This window comes from Neopsephotus bourkii, unplaced genomic scaffold (assembly GCF_033783945.1).
Source record: "Neopsephotus bourkii isolate Nb327-2 ecotype Australia unplaced genomic scaffold, CSIRO-AGI_Nbou_v1 NB_1067, whole genome shotgun sequence".
Lineage (NCBI taxonomy): Eukaryota > Metazoa > Chordata > Aves > Psittaciformes > Psittacidae > Neopsephotus > Neopsephotus bourkii.
Genome location: NW_026901555.1, coordinates 332,795 through 341,909, shown reverse-complemented (window position 1 = coordinate 341,909; position 9,115 = coordinate 332,795).

Here is a 9,115-nt window from a genome sequence, read left to right as displayed (position 1 = left end):
TTACGTTTTCAAATTATCATGATAATTTTAGCATTATAGGCCCCTTAGAACAGGGTTTTAGTGGTGGTATTCTTTGTGGTTGCTGTTTGTAACAAGATGCACGGTGGTGTGGTCAATTATTTCTTTGCAAGTGCTCTACAAAGCTGTTAGCATGTTGTAAGTGTGCTGAGTTTGTTGAAAACTGTTTCTTTTCCCTAACTGGATGCAAGTTCAGAACCATCGCCTATTCTTAGCTTTTGCCTTTTGCTGTATCTGCTGCTGGGTTAGCTGCACTTACTAGTGTGAAATCAGTATTCCTTCAAGTGCAGCATTGCTTGAGAGTTGGTCACAGGCTGAGAAGCTGTTCCATGAGGCTGAATTCAGTATCTACTTACATGGGAAACTGCTCAAAAATAATATTGGAGTAATATCACAGAGCATCCAAACAAGCAAAAGAAATAAAAACCAAATGAAGAAACCAGGCTGCCTCCTGGGCCTTCAGGTGGAGCAGATCTGGGCTTCAGTAAATGTTTTCCCTGGGTCTGTGATTTTGTTTCTCCTGACAGAACCACCTCTTTGCCAGCCCTGGGCTGCTCCTTTACCCCTTGAGCCTCCCTAAAACTTTCCTGCTTCAAGAACCCCTAAGTCAAAGTCTCTGAAACTTCGGTGGTTTCCTGTCAGGCTACAGCTGTTGTATCCCCTCTTCACTCCCATACTGTTAGCACTAGCTCTTTCCATCTCATTGTCCATTCTCTTCAACTGAGTCCACCTATTAGTTCACCTTTCACCACAGAAAGCAATTCCCCATCTTCTGGGACATTGCTCTGGTAGCAATTTAGCAATTAGCTCTGGTAGGGATTGAAGGAAACCTGGATGCCAGCTGGGATTTCCAAGGAAGAAAAATAAGATGTGTCTGAGAGAAAACAGGTGCACCATGCTCTGGGTTTGGTGAGCTCCAACAATACATCTGATGAAGCAGCAGAAATGTTTTGGGTAACCTTAAGAAAAGCTGTCTCCTGCACTACATTATCATTAGTAATGGCACATTCCTGGTTTCAGTAAGTATATCAAGGATGTTTATTTTAAGGAGAAAGGGCACAGCTTATTTTGCACAGAACATGTTTGGGAATGTTTGTCATGATGTGTCAGTGACAATCCCAAAGACCTGGCGTTGCCCTTTTTGCATCTCACCAACTCCCTTGGCTCCCATCAGTTTGCATTCTTGGTATTGAATATGTCTCCCCCAGTGAAATGTTGATAATATTTTTAACAAAAAGAGCCTTCATATAATTGATATCTGCAAGAAACTGAGCTCCAAGAGCATGTTTTAACCTGTGTATTTTGTAAACACAACATGAAAAATTCACAGAGAATTTCTGTTACATCCTGAGGCAACTGTGAGCCTTTTTCCAGAGTAAAGAGTGGGGAGTTCTATGGTGTTTAAGGAAAAGAAAGTGAACAAAGAGAAGGCAGATGGGAATGTACAAGCAGAACTGGCAATTAGTATGTCTTGTGCACCCAGCAAAAGCTATTTATTCTTCTGTGGCTACGAGACAGATTGCCTCATAGAGGCACAGTATATACAGTCAGAAGGTTTGATGCAGGTTTAGGGACTTCACCTTCCTAAAAAGCAGAAGTTACACTGACATGGACTCTGTTGCTAGCAGAGATGATATCAGTCCCTGGAGTCCCACCAGTGTAGGAGTGTCAGCTACAGGATGTGCATTTTCCATGCCCTGAGCTGACCTTGGGTGTGCAAAACTTTGGCAAAGCTTTATAGTGTAGACATGGCCTAAGGCAGGTGGAATTTGCCAAATGTAGTGTTTAATGAGACAGCCAAAGGAGTGTAATACACAGCAAGTTCAGTAAAGCCCCTAAGGGCTGGGGTCCTAGGAATGTGCTGTGATGTAGTAAAATAAGCTAGTGATCTTTTTTATTCACCTCCCTGGTTCCACAGGCTGACTTCTCAGGGGCTGCAGCAGGGAGAGGGTAAGGAAAGCCAACAGCCCTGCTTTTCTCCCTGGGTGTTTAATGGGACCTGCCTGTGATGCTCAGGCATCCTGTTCTGGTGCACACAGAGCAGTGGTGTCCTCACCCCACTGTGGCCAAGAGGAAGGGCCACAAAACACTGCTGTACTTGACATGGACAGTGGAGCAGTGTAGAGTGACTGCAGAGCCAGGCAAAGGGCCAAGGGACATTGTGCTGGCAGAGAGATGGGACACTAGTGCAGAGGGACCACATACAGGAGAGTACTACAGACATACGGATCGGGTGTGAATTTACCCTTGTTACAAGCTCCTGGGATAGGATGTTTTATGTGGGATTCCCAGATTTGAACATTGTAATTTGGCACCATTATGGAACAATCCAGTGTATCTTTTCTTTTTTGTTTGTTTTAAGCATGGTTATTCTGAAAAGCGTATTCTCTGGTTTGAACAGGTTTAATTTCAAGTACTTGACATACAGTGGTTGCTTATGATTGTGTTCCCATAAGAATGTTCCACCATCACTAGCTCTGTACCTCTCTGTGTAAGTTAACCTGCATCTCTGCACCATATGAGTGGGTCATGTCATACAAATGCACAATTCAGACGTGCCTATCGCCCTGGAATTCTTAATGTTTCTACAACTGGAAATATGAAGACTAGCAAGTAGATTTCTGAAGTCCTCTGAAGGGCAAGAGAGGGTTTTGTGGAAAGGTCTTTGTTCGTGGATGAGGACCAGAACAACCCACTGATCCATACATCAAAAGTTTAAATTGCCATGAGAACCTGATGGGAATGCAAAGAGTTGCAGTTCTAAAAACTGAGCTCTGCGAGCAAAGTCTCTTTGAACATAAGAGAAATTAGTTCTATTTCATCAAGGAGATAAGAAAATAAACGTGATTGTTCCTTGGCTCTGAAATGCTTTTTATTCGACAAAATAATCTCTGTTTAGAAAGGCATTTAGAGCTCGCCTGCCTGACAGTAGCTGGCTCTCTGACACTCATCTTTAGATTGTAAGAAATAATAGACTAATGCTGTTTGTTTTGTAGCATTTGGAAATGTGTTGAGAGATGACACTGTGAAGCAATCAGAGGCTGAAGCCAGAAGGAAGCCCTGGAGCATGGTAGCATAGCCCTGGAACAGGCTAAGGTATACACTAAGATGGGAGGAGGGGAGAAAGATTGAAATCCTAAGTGCTGCTTGTTTGGCTCCCCCTTCTCCCATTTCTGCTCTGGGAGTGCAACCTAAACCAGATCCCCTGCAGATATGGAGGTCACACACTTTATTTCTGTCACACTCACGTGGTCTTGCCAGTAACAGGGGAGCATGAATCAGAAGCTTATTTTGAGCCTAAAATATATGGTGTCACTTTTATTATGATAGCATCCAACGACCAGTTAGGATCAGGGCTTCATCTGCCACATGCCAAATCTGTTACGAGTTGAATGTGTTGTGGTGTTGATCCTCTGAGAAATTACAACTCAAGATGCAACAAGCTGTAGGAGGAGAAGGAAGGGAAAAGGAGCTGAAGTGTTGGGTGGTCTGCATAATGCTAGGAAGGAGATAAAGGCTATATGCTAAAAACTGTCACTTATAACTATTTAGGCAAGTAACTGAAAGATAAGACTTGGAACAGAGGAAAAGACCTTCTTTGTTTAAACACTAAAGACATCTGAAAGATCTTGAGTTGATGTGGGGCTGGGTGGGAGGAGGCAGGACAGGCAGGTGAGCAGATTAATGGCATTGTTGCAGCTTGCCCATATAGTGTTTGGGCTCTTTATTTCCTTAACTATATTTATTTGATGGGATATTGTAGATACAAGTTTGGTCTGGAAAAATAAAACCAACTTCTTTGACAAGATCGGCTTAATGAAATGTGTATTAGTGTGTGCCCCCACTGTTTTTCAGGGCTGGTGACCTATATGTGAAAGTGGGACTGATGGATGTGACTTCAAACATACTGGAGAAGTGGAGAAACCCCTCATGCTGATGATATGAGACGGAGGGGAGAGAGAATAAAACTAGATTGTCACACAGGGCAAAAATTCTCTCTAACATCCTCCACTTATCAAAGGCAATATTGTTCTCTCCAGATACCCAAATGAAAACTCAGAAGTGAAAAGTCAGAAAGGCAATTGAGTGATTTGTGCGTGGATGCTTCTGCTGTCACCAGAAGAAAACATGAATGCTTAATCAGAATCATAAATGCATAAAACGGTGGTTAATGAGACTCTCCTTCAACCTGAGCACTTCTGCTGGAACAGAAGAAAGATATTCAAAATCATCCTGTCTCCTGGAAAGTCCATGGAGTTGGAGGCAGTATCATGGAAACCTTGGGGAGGTATGTAGTGTTCAGCAACTTCACAGATGAGCTTCCAGGAAATCTTTACAGCCCTCATAAAAAAAATAGCATTCATATATGACTTTGTTTATGGTGGGGCCCCACAGTGAATTGTTTGGGTTTTGTCTGTAAAACTTCTTGGTCTTGCAAAGAACAAGTGTAAGCTGGAGCCCTGCAGCATTTCAGCTCTAGGAGAAGGAAATAGTATTTTAAGAGAAATCATATTTTGGGCCCAGTAAGTTTGATGTCGGCTTCTGCTGCCAGAGTTTTTAATATGATCAAATTCAACAATCTTTTCCATCAAATTCCAGAATCATCTGGAACATTCCCTCTTACGTGAAATAAATGCTTGTAAGCTGCCAGGTGATTAACAATGTTAGCTGAGATGTGAGGGTGTCTAGGGAGACTCTGCTTTGTTTTGCTACTGTAATTTCCAGTAAAGATTTGGTCGAGACTTGAAACCATCTCAAATGATGTATTTTGCAGCTTTAAGTTAAAATTCAGACCTGCCAAAAGGTTCTTGATTGTTAGTTTTTCTGGCTGGAAGCACCTAATTTTTCCAGTGTGTTTTGTACATCTAGACATGGATGACCATTTTATCTCTTTGGCTTCAGAAAAGACAAACACTGTAGCACTTCCTAAGTGTGAGGGGAAAAAACCCCTACTCAAGTATTAGTAAGAATTTTCAAAGGGTTACAAGTGAATCGGTTATTGTACAAATAAACACTGCAAGCGTAGGCTCTGGTGAAGAGAGTTGCAGCCTAAAAGACAAGCCATTGGTTATGTTTGAAGGAAAGGGTAGAGGTGAAGAAATTAATGGTTTTGAGGAGGACTCTAAATTGAGAGGGCATTTGGCAGACAAAATGAAAGACAACTCAAGTATGAAGAACAGCAAAAACGTACAAAATAAAGTGAGGAAGAAGCAAATTTAAGGACGGAGAAATGGGAATGCCGTTAGAAATAAAAGTGTAAATGAAGCCAGGGATACCTGGGCCTGGTAAGGGATATCAGAAGGACCAATAGTGAGTTGTGTGACTTCGTTAGCAACTTACTGCAGATGCAGGACATCCCTGAGAAGTGATCCAGTGTTGTTTTCAAGCTATAACAACATGTAGTGCCAGGGCAGCACCTGCTAATGCAAGGGGATGCTTAAATGGTGCTGAGTCTTCAGCATTTGAAACTATGCAACCCTCCCTGTGCCAGTTTATAGGGATCTGCAGGAATTGTAGTGTTCCCATGGGCACAGTCAGCAGCTGTGCCTGCAGTGTTTTAGCTGTCAGCAGATTGGGTCTACTGAGTACCTGGGATATTTTGCAGTGGAACTATTTTGATTTCAGTGCTGTTTATACCATACTCTCAAAATCACTTGGAAAAGCTTCTGAGTATAGGCAGGTTCTGCTTTGGTGGAACAGATGAATGTGCATAGGCAGCCGTGGAAAACTGCAGTCATTGTGAATGTGACAGGAGGGTGAACTGCAACAGTGTTTGTTTCACTGACCTGGAACCACGATCACTCAACACTGATAGATGTATTACACATGTGTGCACATGCATGTGCATGCACATGCGCATTTGAGCTTCGTACATCTAAACATGCACATTTAAACTTTCACATATTTATAGAGAAAGTGAAATGGAATCAGCAGAAATGACACAGTGACTAGCACACTGCGCAGTCTTCTTTCAGGTAAGACACTGTAATTTATGTGTCTCCATTGGGTGTGTACGCTTGTGTATAATTCATTACATAGAACAGATTTTTTTCATGGTGGTAAACCATTCTTTTAAAGTCTTTAAATATTCTAGACTATAAAGTGTAATTAATAATAAGTGGAAGTTTTGTTTCCATGATAGGAAGCTTTTATTATTCTTTTTCTGTTCCAAGATGTGCTTTCATTTGTTTAGTATGTTACAAAACCCACACAAATGGTCTTGTGAAGTATGAAGAGAGGTGGCTCTGTTGGTTTCTATAAGAAAAAGAATGTGAACAACCAAAAACCTCTGCACTGGTAGCTGAATGGAAAACTTACTAGAAGAATCATTTGATCTGTGATTTTTGAAACTGTGAAAAACTGCGCCTATACTTGGATTTTCATTATCAAGTTAGTAAAATCAGTTGAATCATTTAGTCAGTTTAATCTTTTCACAGCAGAAATACAGTTAAACATATTTAAACATTATTTATAGAAAAGAAAGGCATTTTGAATGAAAAAACAGGTCTTGCATTTTAACATTGCTGCTTTCTGAGCTGTGTAAGTGCAGGTTTATGAAGAGATGATGACTGATACAAGCAGTTTTCTTTGTCTTTTCCTTCAGCTGAAGATAGTAATATTTTTCATTCTTTTTATAGTTTTAGCATGGTTTTGTGTTTTAACTGTGCAGAGTATGACTTACTGTGCCCTAATTGAAATGTATGTATGTGCTGTAGTGCTGGCAGAGTAAACACCCATGTGCATATAAATTGTGCTCCAAGTAAGAGTGATTCCTCAGAGTAGTATTGCAGTATGACCTCGTTCTGACACTGCACAAAGGTTATTTGTGTCACAGTATTATCAACTTGTGAAGAAAGGTGACAAGGCAGCAAGAAGGATGACAGGTCTCACTTTTCACACTAGTTAAGAGTTCGGAGATTTCCCCGTGTGAAGAAGAGGAAGATCTATTTGAGGAAGCACCTCAAATAGATCCTCCACGAGAAGAGCCCGTTTAGGTTTCCCAGTCAGCCAGCTACATAAAGCTCTCAGCAGCCTTCATTACATAACTTATGCAAGTGATACTGTAGTCCCTTGGGGTGTGAGCCAGTGTGGAGAGGTGCCGGGTAGTAATCTTGCACTGGCAGGAGTAGGAAGACATGCACTGCTTGACCTAGTAGGTATTTCCCCTACTCATCGAAAAGGAGTAGGCATGGACAAGCCACAGGCAGCACTCTGCTGCTAAATAGCCTTCTGTCTAGTTCTAGTGTCTCACCTTCTATTTATAAGTGTCTTATGGAAGTGCTAAAGAAAAGCAATAGAAAAGAGAAAGAATGTAAATATTATGGTTCAGGGATATCAACCCCAGTTCAAGTGCAAACCCTGCCTTACAGTGAAAGCTTTGAGGGGCTTCAAAGGAGACCCGGAGAGGCAGCCATATATATTACTTACTATTTCTCTATCAGTTGGCTATTACTGATGGCAGATAAGTTTAAATAAGGGAGGGGATACTCCAAAGTAGCTCTGAGAGGAGAGAAACACTGGCATGGGAAAGAGGAGCTACAAGGTGATAAATACTTTTTTAAATGGGAGGATAACTTTTCTGCTAAGGTTGGAAGCGCCAGTGTCAAATCAGCTTTTGCTCATGTTTTAGACCTCCTGATGCAATCGGCTATTTCAGTGCATGATAAAATACTCACTTAAAATCTCCCCCCACCTCCCCCTCCCCGTTTTAAGGCTTTCTGCTTTTCATAAATGTAGTGATCTTATTGTGGTTTTATCTTTCAGGATTAAAGAACCACAGGCAGATATCTTGGGACTAAATGCAGGTGAGACCTTGCTTTTTGTTTTGCTTTTTACAGAATCTGATATGAGTGGGAGTATCTGTGAGCTGGAAAACATATCCATGAGACCACTGGAAACTGCATATTTTTATTTAATCTCAATCCTGCTGTGTTTAGTGTCAGAGTTAAAAAGTGAAGCTGATATGAATGGAAAGTGAAGCAGAAAACTACAATTTGACTTACCCAAATCACCTAATGGCGAAATCAGGTGATATCTTTAATGTACATAGTGAATGCTTAAAATGTTCTAGGCTTAATCACAAGCTTTATCGTTAAGGGTTTTTAAAACTATACCATTTGCTCAATAGTATCTTATATATATGCAGACTAGAAAGCAGCCTGCTTATGTTCTAGTCAATTCTTTGCTAAAGCAGCATAAACATAAGTTCAAAGATTTTGTTACTCTTCTGCTTTGTTTCTCTCATCTGGCTTCGCATAAGCTCTCTGTGTTGATGATATTAAAGTGTTTTCTAATTTGTGATCACTGCATAGTGGCAAGGAGAAAGAAGAGTTGGCATGAACAGCTCCTAACAAGTAGGTATGTGTTTCTTTTTTATCTCTCAGCCAGGGCTTTGTCAGAGTGGAGGAGCTCAGACTGGTTAATACTCAGACAGGCTGTTGAAGTTCCAGTCTGGTTTTCTAATTTAGAAGCACTACTGGATGACATACATGGTAGGAATAATTGTAAATTCTATGTGAAAAAAATAACATGTGAGTTCTTGCGACTGTAGGAAAGGTTTAAAGTATCCTTTAAAAGCTAAAACAGCTTCAGAAATTATTGTAGTCCCACTTTGAGTGTCTTGCTTATGTTTCAAGTGACTGTTTTTCTCACTGATGTGCTGTTTAAACTCACCTTATGATATTAATTTGCCATCTAGTTCAAATGAAGGAAATGAAAAAGACTGCAGGCTAATCAGTGATTTACCCTTGAAAAAGTACAGAGCTGGCACTGGACAGAGCCAGCAAGAACAGATGAATTCTTTATTTGAGCTTCAGAATTTTTGTTATTGTTGCAAGGTTTTGAGATGGAAGTTTGTAAGAAAACTGAGTCTGTGCTGCTTTCTGAGTGCTTCAGATACTGTCATTCCTTCCTCTAATAATTCCTCCTTTTAGCATCTGCCACTTTTTCTTCTCCTCCCTGAAAACAATACATAAAAACTAGTACTTAAAACCTACAAATGTGATAGGCTGACCAGATCCTACCCTGTGATCATGTTGTGTCATCTGCTGGGTGTCTTCATCTGCTCTTATTCTTTATGCTGCAGAGTACCCCCATG